The following is a 13,413-nucleotide window of genomic DNA, read 5'->3' as shown; positions in this document are numbered from 1 at the left end:
CAGAATAATTGGGCATCTAGATCATGTCATTCTTTCATTGGTCTTCATATTTATTCACAGGTTTCCTCCTCTGTTCAAATTTTCCTCTTCACATTTTCCACCTAATAAGAGCCTAATTTTACAATTTTCACCTCAAAGTCATCTACTCTTTATAGCCTTTTCTGACTCTCTACAGTGAGACACTCTGTTCAGCCCATCAGTGGACTCCAGCAGAGCTTTCTTTATACTTCTATTATAGACATTACTAACTGCAGTTTAATTATCCTCCTCCATGAGAGCTTTAAGGTTAGAAACCACGTTCCATCTGTTCCCAAATGTACAAACTTGGATGTACATAATTATTCCCCAGAAAAGAGGGATTCATTAAATATATCAGTTGTTACAAAGTACTCAATTGCTCTAGTTCATCAAATTTAAAATGACATTCATTGGAAGAGGCACATTATTTTATATATTACTAAAAAGGGAAAAAAATGATTGCAATTAAACTATGACATATCACTGACTATAAGAGACATCTTAATTTCAAAGTTGTTAAAACATGAAAATAAACGTCTTAAAATGGATAAAATATAATGCTGTATTTTGAGCCCTAAATATGGTTCAGGGAATATAGAATAACCAGAAACATTTTCAATCAGTATCAATTTGCATACTTAAAGAAATTTGTTTTAAAAATTGTTAAATAAAATCATGGGGATAAACAAACAACAAAGATGTGCCATTTAATTTCAAAGATGCAACTTGACAATTGCAATTATTTGATGTAATTGCAAATAAACATTTTAAGTCACTAGAAGCAAGTAACTAAAATATGGTAATTATAAAAAGACAAAATACAAACATAAAAACAGCAATCCAATGATGTGTGAATGGATTCTTCAGGTATCGTACTACATGAACTAAAAACGAAACTCACACAAGGAAAAATAATCCATATTAAACGACTTAAAAGGAAGTAAAAACGATATCCTCTGGAATAGTGTGTTAATAAATCAAAAATTGTTATCAAAGATGCCAGCACAGCATCTGAATTTTTTTTAATATTTATTGCAGAGAAAAAGATACTTAAAGTAGATGTATAATTTAATTTTATCATATATGTAAACAAAGATTTCACAAAGATGACATGTATTTACACATATAAAATTAATAAATTACTTTAAGTAGATATTTGTTTTATTCAGTTTCATATCTAAAAGTTAATTGGAAAATCTGGGTTTTTCTTTATTTGGAAGGCATTTTTATTAAAATATTTGATACATAGAATTCACAATGCCAAGGACATTGCCCCTCCCAAAATAACTTTTTAATGAAAAAGTGTCTTGCCCAAACATATGACCATGTAAATGAGCCAATAAGTTGTTCCTAATGTGCTGCTATAGCTTAAAAGAATATATTGGCATGATGGAGACAAACAGAAACAAAAGAGAAAATATTAAGAGGTCTGGTATAGTACCTTATTAAAATCAAGTGCTTAATTTTCTTAAATAAAATAATATTAAAATTATGGCATACTGTATGTACCTCTAAATGTGCACCTTCAGAAAGTTAAAATAAAATAATATTCAGGGAAGGATCAATGAGAAACACACATACACACATAAACCTACATAGATATAGATATAGATGATATAGATATAGATAGATAGATGATAGACAGATAGGATGAAAAGAGCTGCTGTATAAGAAGAGACAGAAAATAATATGACTCTTCAGTATGAAGGGTCTAAGACCAAGTGACAGCACAAAACAAGGCTGTTAAATCATTGAGGTCATGGCTGAGTTAAACAGAGATATACAGATAAACAACAAATCTTAAAATTCTAAGATAAAACTTGTATGTGAGTAATTTGGAAAACTTTTTAAAAGTCACATTTTAGTGAGTAGACAATCTTATTAAAGAATATGCCTGCCCAATGGGTAGCCAAAGCAGGGAATTATATAAAGGCAATTATATTCTACAACAAATTCCTCAGCACATCTATTTTTAAGAAAATTGTGGGTTGAATGGGCCATATATCACAAAAGGACTCTGAAGAGAGGGACATCCTAGATGTTCCATTAACCAGCTCTTATACTTGAGGACATTACTAAACTCTGATCATCGGTTTTTTAAATCTATAAAATCAAGATACTAATAGCTGCTTATTGGTTTGTTGAGAGAATTAAATAAATGGCTTCTATTATCAGAGTTACCACATATACACACACACACACAAAGACGCACACACAAACTTCATAGTTATTATTTCTCTTTGCCTTTATAATCATGTGAATTACTTATAAACAGATTTTTTAAAAGCTTTCTCAATTTTTTCCAATCAGCTTATAAGAAAGTTTATTATTTTTCAAATTCATTCAGTGAAACAAGCCCATAAGGCACAAAACATACATCAACATCTAATTCCCTGAAATGAATTCTTCATTTATACTCATTTATCTTGTACTCTGATGCACTACATTCATTATCCTGGGAAGCTGCTACCTCTTAACATGGGTTTCATATGAGTTGACTCATTCTTAACATTCTTGTTTTGTCTTTTTACTGAATTTAACAAAAAAAAACCAACAGAAAAAGTCAGACAGTGAGAATCATCTTTCACATATATTGCTTTTCTGATAAGGAGTACAAAATAAGGTTATATCAATTTGCTAAAAAAATACAAGGATTTTCCTTTTTTCCTTCTGTGTTCTCAACAGAACTTCTGCAGTCTTATTTAACAGTTTCTAGTCGGCAGTCACCATCAATGAATTCTGGAGGTCACCAGGCTGCTGGCATCATATGCTTACCAGTTTCAAACCTAATCTGCTGTGTTTATTCATGTATATACACATACACACACAGATATATAAGCACACATTAACATATATTTCTTAAATGTCCCCATTTCCTAGACAATGTGTTAGGTAAAGGGATGCACAGTGAAGAATAGAGAGTATTAAAAATTGTTACTTATACTATATAAGTGGCAGAGAGCCAGAAGAAAAAAACAAAACAGGAAGAGTTTAATAGAGTATATTCCACTTAAACCTGTGTGTATGTGCACACACACCGACAAATTCCAATTCAATATTCACTCTCCTTTTCTTGCTAACAGAACTTATATTTAGTTTGGGGACAATGTGCTCAGCTTTAAACTAACTACATTTCTCATCATTATTCATAGCTAAAAATAAGCATCTGACACAATAATTCTGACCAAAGACATGTTAGTGGATGATATTGGATAAGGCTCCCAGTAAATATCCTTGAAAAAGAACAAATTTGGGTGATTAATATTATTTTACCCATCTTCGTATTCTTTTTCCCTGCTGGAAATACAGATATATGATGGAAGTGAAGAAGATTTCTTGGGACTTGGAGCTGATAAATATGAGGATGAAACCCATAAACTAAAAATGACAGAGTAGAAATTTATAAGGCAACTGAATCATTGATGTCATTATGAAGAAATTAGGTCAGTCCTAAAATGACTATATCTGTTTTTCCTGTTAAATGAGAAAATAATAAGTCGAAATTTACTTAAGACATAGGTTGGTTGGATTTTTCTTTTCTGTATTATAAATTAATGGAATCCTTGTATGTGAGTATTGGGATGTGTGTGTGTGTACACCCGTGTGTTTAGGAGTAAGGACAGAGAGGAAAAACATTTTTTAAAAAAGGTTAAAAACATAACAATGAAATAAAAATGAGCCAAGACACAGAAACAGAGTCTTATATATGTTTGAAGATTTTCAGATACTAATAAACAGTCATTCCCATTTATTTTGTTGCCTTACATCATTAATATTGCACCTCTGAGAGCGTTTTCTTATTCAGAATTTCCTCATGTCTTATGTATGAAGTTAAACCAATGTGTGTATCTCTTATAAGGGATTTACTCTCATGTGTGTTTTTAAATACAGTGCTTTATAAACAGTTGTTGTATTTGCCAAATGAGTGATTAAATTACACAGATATTCTCAGACGAGGCAATTTTCGTATTCAGCCAAGCAATGCCACTTTATTGGAAAAGATATCCTCCTTTTTATTTCATTGTTTCTATGGAATACCATATTATGATGTATATATTATCTTTCTTAAATAGGGACAGAATAGCATGACTTCACACAGAACTTAGAATAATGATGTTTTAAGTAATTGCATTGTATCAACTCACCAGGTTAAATCTGCAGTGAGACCCAGAAAAAAAGACTGAACTAATTTGTATCAAGCCACTTAAACTTGAGTTCAAGGTTAACATATCTTGTATTTGTGGTGCACTTCTCAAAGTTTTTTCTTCCAAGAGGAATGGTTCTTATCTCATTTCATTGTTAATTAGTAAGGATCTCTCTCCCTGGTTTTAAGATTCCCTGAAGGATTTACTAATGGACTGCCAGCTCTTCACTAGTCAAGTCTCATGTATCTCTGTTGCCCAAATTATAGCCACAACATGAAGCTAACAAAATGACATAGAGTCTTCACCTTGATTTCAACTGGAAAACAAAAACAAAAATAAAAACTGAATTTTATTTGCTTTGCCCCCTATTTTAGCATCTTTGTACTACAACTTCTTTGTAGTTTCTTTTATTTTGTCCTCATTGTTGATAGTTTTAATGTAAACACATAAGATTTAACAGACCAGCTGCCAAAAATACTTTTTAAATATGGATACATATACATCTTTTGTAATGATTAGTAGGGGCCGAAGGACAAAAAGAAAATAATGTATTTATCTAAGATTTTATGTCAACTTTAATATATGTTGATTTACCGAATTTCTTTCAATTTTTAATTTATATTTTAGCATTATTTTGTACAAAATTCATATTTTGTATGACTTTTATTCTTTTAAATTTGTTAAAACTGGTCTATGGCATACCATACGGACTATCTTGGAGAATGTTCCATGAGCACTTCAAAAGAATGTATACTCTGCTGTTTTAGCTTTTAGTGTTCTGTAGATGTCTCTTAGATCAAGTTGGTTGATTGCTCTATACAAGTTTTCTAAATATTGTTATTTTCTAATAACAAATTACTGTTAATTTGTAATTTTTAATAACAACTAATTCTAGTTCTATCAATTATTGAGAATAAAATATTGAAATCATGAACTTATTGTTAAATTATTTCTGTCTACTGTTATCAGCTTTATTTTCACATAATTTGATGTTCTCTTGTTAGGTGCATATATACTTATAATTATTATCTCTAATTTTTTATCATTATGCACTGTCCCTCATTGTCTCTAGTAGTAATTACTATCTTAATGACTATTCTTTTTTTGAGGTTAGCATAGCCACTCTCTTTCTAGGTTATATTTGCATATATTTCCATCATTTTACTTTCAAATTACTTGGCTTTTTGAATCTAAAGTACTCAACATATTATAATTTTCCAACTTCTGGGTCCCCTCTAGGACAATTTCTATTGACTGATTTTTCTAATTTATAAGCCATATTTTCCTATTCCTTTATATGTATTAACATTTTTGTTTGAAACTGAACAATATAAAAATGTCACGTGGAAACTCTGGAAATGAGATTCTTCTCCTGTCTCCAGAGTTTGTTTTTGATCTTTGTTGTTGTTTTTTTGTTGTTGTTGTTGTTGTTTTTTGTTGTTGTTGTTGTTTTTATTGTTGTTTCTTTGTTGAGTGACTTCCCTGGACTCTGTAAAATTTGTGTTCCTTGTCATATGCAGCCACTGAAGCACCTGCTTGATTAGTTTATAGGTTAGCTAATATATATATCTTCTACCTTAGCCAAGTGGCCATATGTGTGTGTGTGTGTGTGTGTGTGTGTGTGTGTGTGTGTGTGTGTATGTGTGTGTGTGTGTTGGGATATACTTTCAATGCTCAGGCAGTTTACAAGTCTGCATAAACCATTGTTTCTTGCTTGCATAGGGCCTAAAGTCAGCCAGAGGTAAGTAACTGGAGATGTCTCATATCTTGCCTGGGCATGCACACAGTGCTGCATATGCACCTTCTAAATCCCCAGCAATATGTCAGAGAGTTTCAAAGTACCCTATGGACATCTAGTTCCCAAACCTTACTTTTAAACTTTGTCTAGGCTTTTGTTTGCTTCAACTAGTACCACAGTCTTTGGCAGCTTCGGTGTTAATCAGTTGCAGCTGATTCTTTTTGAAAAATACCCTGGGCAAAGGGCCTTTTCTATGAAGGGTGCTCCAAGTCAAGTCGCAAACTGACGATACCATTAGAATAGGTTTTTTCTATAGGGCCATAGATAGAACAAACGGTGACAATACCTGGGAGCAGGGATTTATGTCTCCAAAGGTGCTCCAAATTTGGCCTATCTCTTCCAATACCTGCAAGATTGCTGGTCTTCATCATTACCATAAACTGTAAGTCTGATGTTTTTTAAGACCACCACAGAGCAGGGGAGAGGAATGAGGTAGGCCAGGTTAACTTTTGTAAGTCTCACTGTCCTTTGAGCTTAAGTAATTTTTTTCTTAAATAAAATTTCCTTAGATTGCATGAAAGTTGGTAGAAGATATGTGTCCTTGGATCAGACACAAACAAATTTATTACTCAAAACAGTAATAGGAACCGGAGTAATGGCATTTTAACCAATTTATAAACCAATTTATAAACCACAATTCCCACAGCAGAATGCAAATAGATCCAGATGACACATTACACATAGTAATTGTGTTATAGAAGAGAAACCCTGAGCTTACAAAACCTGAATGTTCTACAGTGGGCAGCAAGTGTACCTACACTTTTTACCAGATGTAAATATTACCTTGATTAAACTGAACAGTAAACAGGGCTGCATTTTTCTTTGGAAAGTGACACCATCTCTATCTTCCAAACCTTCCCTTTGCTCCAGAGAGATTCTCTCTGTCTTCTAAGATTGTACACTAAACAAACGTCTTTGAAATTACATTCCAAAAGAAAGGACAATCAGTTCTCTGTCCACAAGACATGCAAAAACCTAAGAGACACATGGAGAATTCTCTCCCAATAATCTGCATGCTATTTTTCCCAGTAAGGCCTGCTTTTTCACCCAACATAACTTGCCCTTTTGATGTATATAGGTATGTATGTATTTTTTATGTATGTTTTGATGTATGCATCTCTTATCACTCAAGGGTTGAGTTAAACTATTTTACACAGGAATATACATCGGTTAATTCCACTTGGCTAAAATTCAACAGGTCATAAAATAACAAATGACTGAAGTAAAAGTATGTGAGATAAAATAATAAAAAACAACAAATAAATAATAGACCAAAATTTCAAGGTATATGTACCTGCTGAGGAGGAGTGAGAAGTATAGAGTTAGGAAATAATTTACAAAAGTCCTGTACAGGACTAGTAATATTCTAAAGTTAAGCTGGTCACTGAGAAATATTTTTCCCTGAGAAGCCTTCAAAATTTTATTTTATACATACTTATTAATATTTAATAAAAACAATCAAATTACTATTTTAATTTTGTTTTATATCTTTATAGTACTACAATCTAGAAGACTTTTTTCAAAGTGCAGTGTATAGATTGAGTTTGTTTGCATGCTGTGAGGTTAATTCTATTCAATGGTCACATACTGCACCGCCAACACTGAATTTGGGTTTCTCCAAATTCATACTATTAATCATAAAGAAGACAGTAAAATAACTGCTTATTTAGTAAGCCTTTAGTATATCTTTGGAGTTCATGGTGTTGCCTATAATCTGTGGCTGTGAGGAATCCTGCATGAGTCAAACTGCCACACAAATCATTATCAAATTATAAAACCAATAAAAATCATTTCCCACCAAACAAGAATAGAAGAATGTTGCAGACAGAGTGGGGTTAGGTTTTTGTAAAGACATAACTCTAATTACTTTAATTTTATTGGGAAATAATTTACTTCTCTATCTCTTAATTACCATGGCTATAAAATTATGGAAATTAAACCTAAGTCTATGCAAGTAAAGCATTTCAGGATTATATGATGGTGCCTCTGAAAGACTGAATATTTCCTGAGATGTAGGACAATAAATGTCAGCACAAATTTTTTAGATTAAATTATAGTATTTTGTGACTCATTTTTATTTTTTCCCCAATTTATCAACTTATCTCAGTAGGTTTAATTTAAAGATCAAATTATATAAAAGTAAATTTCATGAACAATTCTGCAATAATTTCATTATAAAAATACCAAAAATATGTTACCATTTTTCTTATTTTCTATTATGTCAATTCCACTTCTTGTTTATGTACATATTCCCTCTTCAGAAAACTGTGCAGTTTACTGATCTCCTTAAGCATCCAGAGATCCCTAGTGCATTTAAGAAATGGGTTAGATTCCCATTATAGTGCTTTATGACAAATTTTATGAGGCTCACTGCATCATATTCATACTAAAATCATTCTAAAAGTAGCATAAGACTTGAAATTCTTGTTAAATTCATTGTAGAAATTTTAATATAGATATTGAAACATTTTTAAAAGGAAAATGTTGAAATACCAATGTGCTCTGATTTTTTTAGCTGTATGACTTTGAGTTAGTTATTTAAAACCTCTTTGGGTCTCAATTTTTGACGTTGATAAAACGGACTAATAGAATTATGCAGTTGTTTCACATATTCAATAGAACGTATGCATAGTAAAACCACTCATATAGTGTCTGTAAAAATATAGATGCTCAGTAACTAATGGATAATATATTTCTTTTTTACATTTCAAAAACTGCAAATAACTGAGAAAAATTAAGATAAGGGAGGATGAGATCACAATTGTGTGTGCATGTGTGTGTGTGCGTGTATAATCCTGAGAGGAATGAAACATTTTGAAGGAAAGTTTAAGAGCAATCTAATTAGGAAACAAAATCTGTACAATGACTGAGGGGCCTTGTCTTCAGGAGCCTTTAATTAGAGCATATTCTGCACATTTTAGATTCAGTATTGAAAACAAATAACATGCTTGAATGCACTGAAGGCACAAGAGATACTGGTTTTGAATTCTATACCTAATTGATTAGATTTGCTACCCTTTCATATTTTTATTTACCTAGAGAAATACTACTGAGGGGAAAAATCAACATGTATAAATAATATATTGGGGTGTTTGCTATGAAGCATTTAGTAGTGTCATCGCCCTAAATTCTTAGTATGTGAGGCAAGCACCACACCAAGGTCAGCAAGAATATATAATTTTGCAAATTTGGTAAATGGATTTGGTTGTTTAATATGTTTGTGTTTGAGTCACATGGCCTCTTTACATTTCATTTGGAAGACAAATATATTTTTTTTCTATTTTATTTTGTGTGTGATGAACCTTAGTAGTAAAACATATGCTATGCTCACCAGAAAGGAAAAACTCAGGGAGAGCAAACAACAGAAATCCATAATCCTATATTTTGTTATAATTAAGCATTGTTTACTCATATTTAGCACAGTTAGCAAGAGTTTAAATTTTTAGAAAGGGGGAAAGTTATTTTCCAAATAGCCCCTGTTCAAATCTTAATGATTATGTCATTCAAAGTTCATTAACTTTATCATAGTTAAATTAATTGCCTACAAAATGTCTGTGTTGAATTGTACCTAGTATTTATTGTGTGAAAAAAATTCAGACACACAAAAATTTTAATAACGTAATTTTTGACAGTGTCATCATAAATATTAAGACTAACTAGAGCTTGACATCGTTGGTAATATTTCCAATAATTTACTTTTATCAGAATTTAATTCATATCAATATTCTACTAGTGTGAAGATTAACCTACTGAGATAAACAGTATTTACCAATCTGCTACATTCTAATATGACCCTGTTTTCCCCTGACCGTATAGGTTCTACATTAAAAGGCATATAGGAAAGCGAGGAACAAAGAGGCAAATTATCAGTTTAAAACTCTATATTTTGAGAATTGGAACTAGCAAGGAAGTTTGAGGACAGATTCTGATTCTCATTAGCTCAGTGGTCTTGGGCAATATACCTGAACTTTTTAAGTGTTAGTTACTTCATCGGTGAAACGAACATAATAGTTTTCAACTCAAAGCCTATGGGGAGGATTAAAGAAGATCATGTTTGTAATGCATTTAGAACATTACCTAGCCATTGAAAACACTTAATAAATGCAAGTTAATAAAATGCACGTACACACACAAGTTTCTCAGACTTTCCTTTAAATTATACGATCCTCATCTTCCCTTGACAAAAGGCACAGATTAGAACACTACTTTTAAAACTTTAATGTGGGATCTCATTAAAAATGCAGATTCTAATCCATTTTGACTGTTGTGGGTCTGAGTTTCTTCATTTCTAACAAGATTCTTGGTAATGCTGATGCTTTTGGTCTTGGGACCACACATTAAGGAGCAAGGCATTCAAGCTTTCCCTGTTTTAAAAAGTGCAGTAACCACAGGAAGCCCCACAGATCACAGGCAAATATCTCCATCTCCTCCAAAATCATCCCCTTGAAGGATGCTTAGAGATTATGGGAGGTGCAAAGAGTTATAGGAAGCAAAAGTCTCACTTGTGCTCTCCTCCATTCCAAATGACTTGTTTTAGGATTGCTGTGGGGATGATAATCCAAGAGCTGCTCCCTATGGATGGATGGCAGTGTGTCATTTGGCAAAGATTTTCACTACTTTTCCTTCCATGTTGTGTAGACATGCCAAAATAAAGAAATAAAAACCACCCCAACTGACAAAGTCTGGCTTACTTAAAGAAAATGTTTCAGAATGTATTTTAGCTTTACAGAACACATTTTTTACAAAAACATTTTATCAGAAAAACCATAGCTCTATCTGGGAGCTGTCAACTGTTTCACCACAGACAAAAATCATTCTACATAGAACAATAAAACATATTTCCTAGCATATAAATTCAATTATATTTATTTACTTTGTATGTGAATAGACACAATTCCATTCCAGGTAGCAAACAAAAGTATAATTTGCCTCTTCAAGGAAAGAAGTTTTAACAATAATTGGTTCAAAATGTTATTTTTTAAAAATATTATTTCCTGTGGTGTTTGTATAATCTGACTCCTAGAAACTTGGAGTTAGATGTAGCCTGAGGAGTTGAATCTTCTCATTCACCTTTCTTCTCTGCAAAAGCAGTACAAACAGATACACAGAGCAAAGTATCAAGAATCTTGGTGCTATTTGGGCTGTTGTTCGACTTTCATCCACTATGTTCAGAGCATTTCTTTTCCTTTATAACTTCAGAAGGAAAACAAAGCAAAAAAACCCCAAACAAACACATGAGAAAACTCCAGAAAAACAGAGAAACATTCCATACGCTTTCATTGTCAATCATAGAATTCTCTCTACCCACTGCAGAGGACTCTCCACTGCAACTATCTGTGAGTAGTTGTCCCACTAACATGTAAGTTTCATGTCCACTGATAAATTATTCAGAGACAACATAGTGTATAGCAACCAGTACTTGCAAAATGGATATATGTTCATTCAGGGATGGGAAGATCACATCAGAGGGAAGCCCAGTAATATTTGAAATAAACAAAAGTTTAGATATTTTTATATATAGTAAGTTCTTATGCTGAAGTAAAATAATTTCTTTATAATTCCCACTCATTTGTTTTAGAATTTACAAAATATCTTTCCCAAATGAGAGCTGTACAAACATCTGTCACAACTTATCAAGGTCTTCTCCTGGTCTGTATAGTCACAATTTTTCTTCATTGTATGGCTTAGTTTCAAGATACAATTCTCTGAAGACATCCTAATTTTTTAGGGGCTTGTGCTAAGTTTGAGCATTCCTTACTACCCATGTATGTAGGCTTTTAAAATTTCATCTTTTTCTGTATTATGGGTAGCTTCTATTCATAATTATGTAGAATTTTTAGACTAAATGGAATTGCTTACCTTGGATTTCATACAAATTTCTCTAGTTTATTTTACCTGATTTTCAGATCAATGAAAAATTTGTTAACATTATGTTTGTAATGGAACACACGATTTGCCCTGCAAGATTTATCCATACATATTATGAACATGAATTTTATTATTTTATTCAAATCATTGACAGAAATTTTGAGCTAAGTACAGGATCAAGGAACCTCATACTTGAAATTTATTCTGATAATGTTTAAGTATTCTATTAATGTACAGAATTTCATTATTAAAAATTTGAATGTGCCAAATGTAGTCATAAGACTATGAGAATCCTAAAAATACTGAGCTGTCATTTCCTAGACATAATTTCATTGAACTTTTTGACAAAAAAATTATCTATTTTCCTGTACTTTGTTGTAGTGCTGACTAACTGTACTGAATCATGCACACATTTTATGTAGACGCACCTTGTGTTCAACTGCAAGAAAGCTGGCAGGTCAAGATTTCAGTCCCTGACTCTAAAACCAAGAAATGTATGCTTTAGAGAGCTGACATAACCACAAATGTAGCTCCATTAGTATTATGGTATAACCAACTATAATAAATGGCTAGACACAATGCTTAACACAGGCCCAGAGATAGCTATAAGATTAATAATCTTATATTAATCATCATCATGATCATCATCATTCTGATCAGGACTGTGATGGTTATGAGTTTGTCATTTAGTTATGACTGTAATCTTTCATCTTAATTCATAATGGTGTAACTATCTGTTCTATAAAATACAAGGAGAAGCTGACCTTCATTGTCTTTTCTATCACAGAATGTCTAATGGTCCACATGCCTTGCAGGGACATAATTGTAGGAGAATAATTCAATGTTTGACAGTTACCATGGCAAATTTCCTGGACTTCTAATCTTGGTTTTTTTCCCACACTGTCCTATCATAAAAATTCCCTCATTTTATTCCATAACTAGTGCAGAACATCAGTGAAGCCCAATGTCCATATTGTTAATACTTCATCCTCTAAAAGGAACAATTTTACAATATATTCATAATTTTGACCTTAGTGTCAGCAGTTGTGAGTGCTCTATCTGTACTGTTCAATATGTGAAATGAATGGAAAAGATGAGAAATCAGTATAAAGTTGAACATATCAATGTGCAACCTTAAATATTTATGCCAATTTCCAACAATTTCAACCTTTACACCAGTTCTTGTTTTCTACATGTCTCCTACTCAATGGATTGCTTTGCTTCCTTTCCACAAACTACTAGCAAATTGAATCTAACAATGTTTAAAGAAATTAACACCATGACCAAGCAGGATGTATCTTAGGTTTGCAATACTGGTTCAATATTCAAAAATCAATTAATGTATGTATCTCATAAACAGGTTAAAACCTGATCATATCAATAGTGCAGAAAAGGCATTTGAAAAAAATCCAACATTTATTCATGACTAAAAAAAGAAAACCTCTCAGAATACTAAGACTAGAGGAAAACTTCATCACTTGATAAAGAACATCTAAAAAAACCCCACAACTAACATGATACTTAAGGGGGAACTAGAAACTTTCCCAGAAATATCAGGAAAAAGGCAAGGTTGTCCTCTCTCAC

The sequence above is a fragment of the Balaenoptera physalus genome (genome assembly GCF_965194825.1).
Source record: "Balaenoptera physalus genome assembly, chromosome: 4".
Classification (NCBI taxonomy): domain Eukaryota; kingdom Metazoa; phylum Chordata; class Mammalia; order Artiodactyla; family Balaenopteridae; genus Balaenoptera; species Balaenoptera physalus.
The sequence above is the reverse complement of the archived record's forward strand: the minus strand, read 5'-3'. Positions refer to the sequence as shown.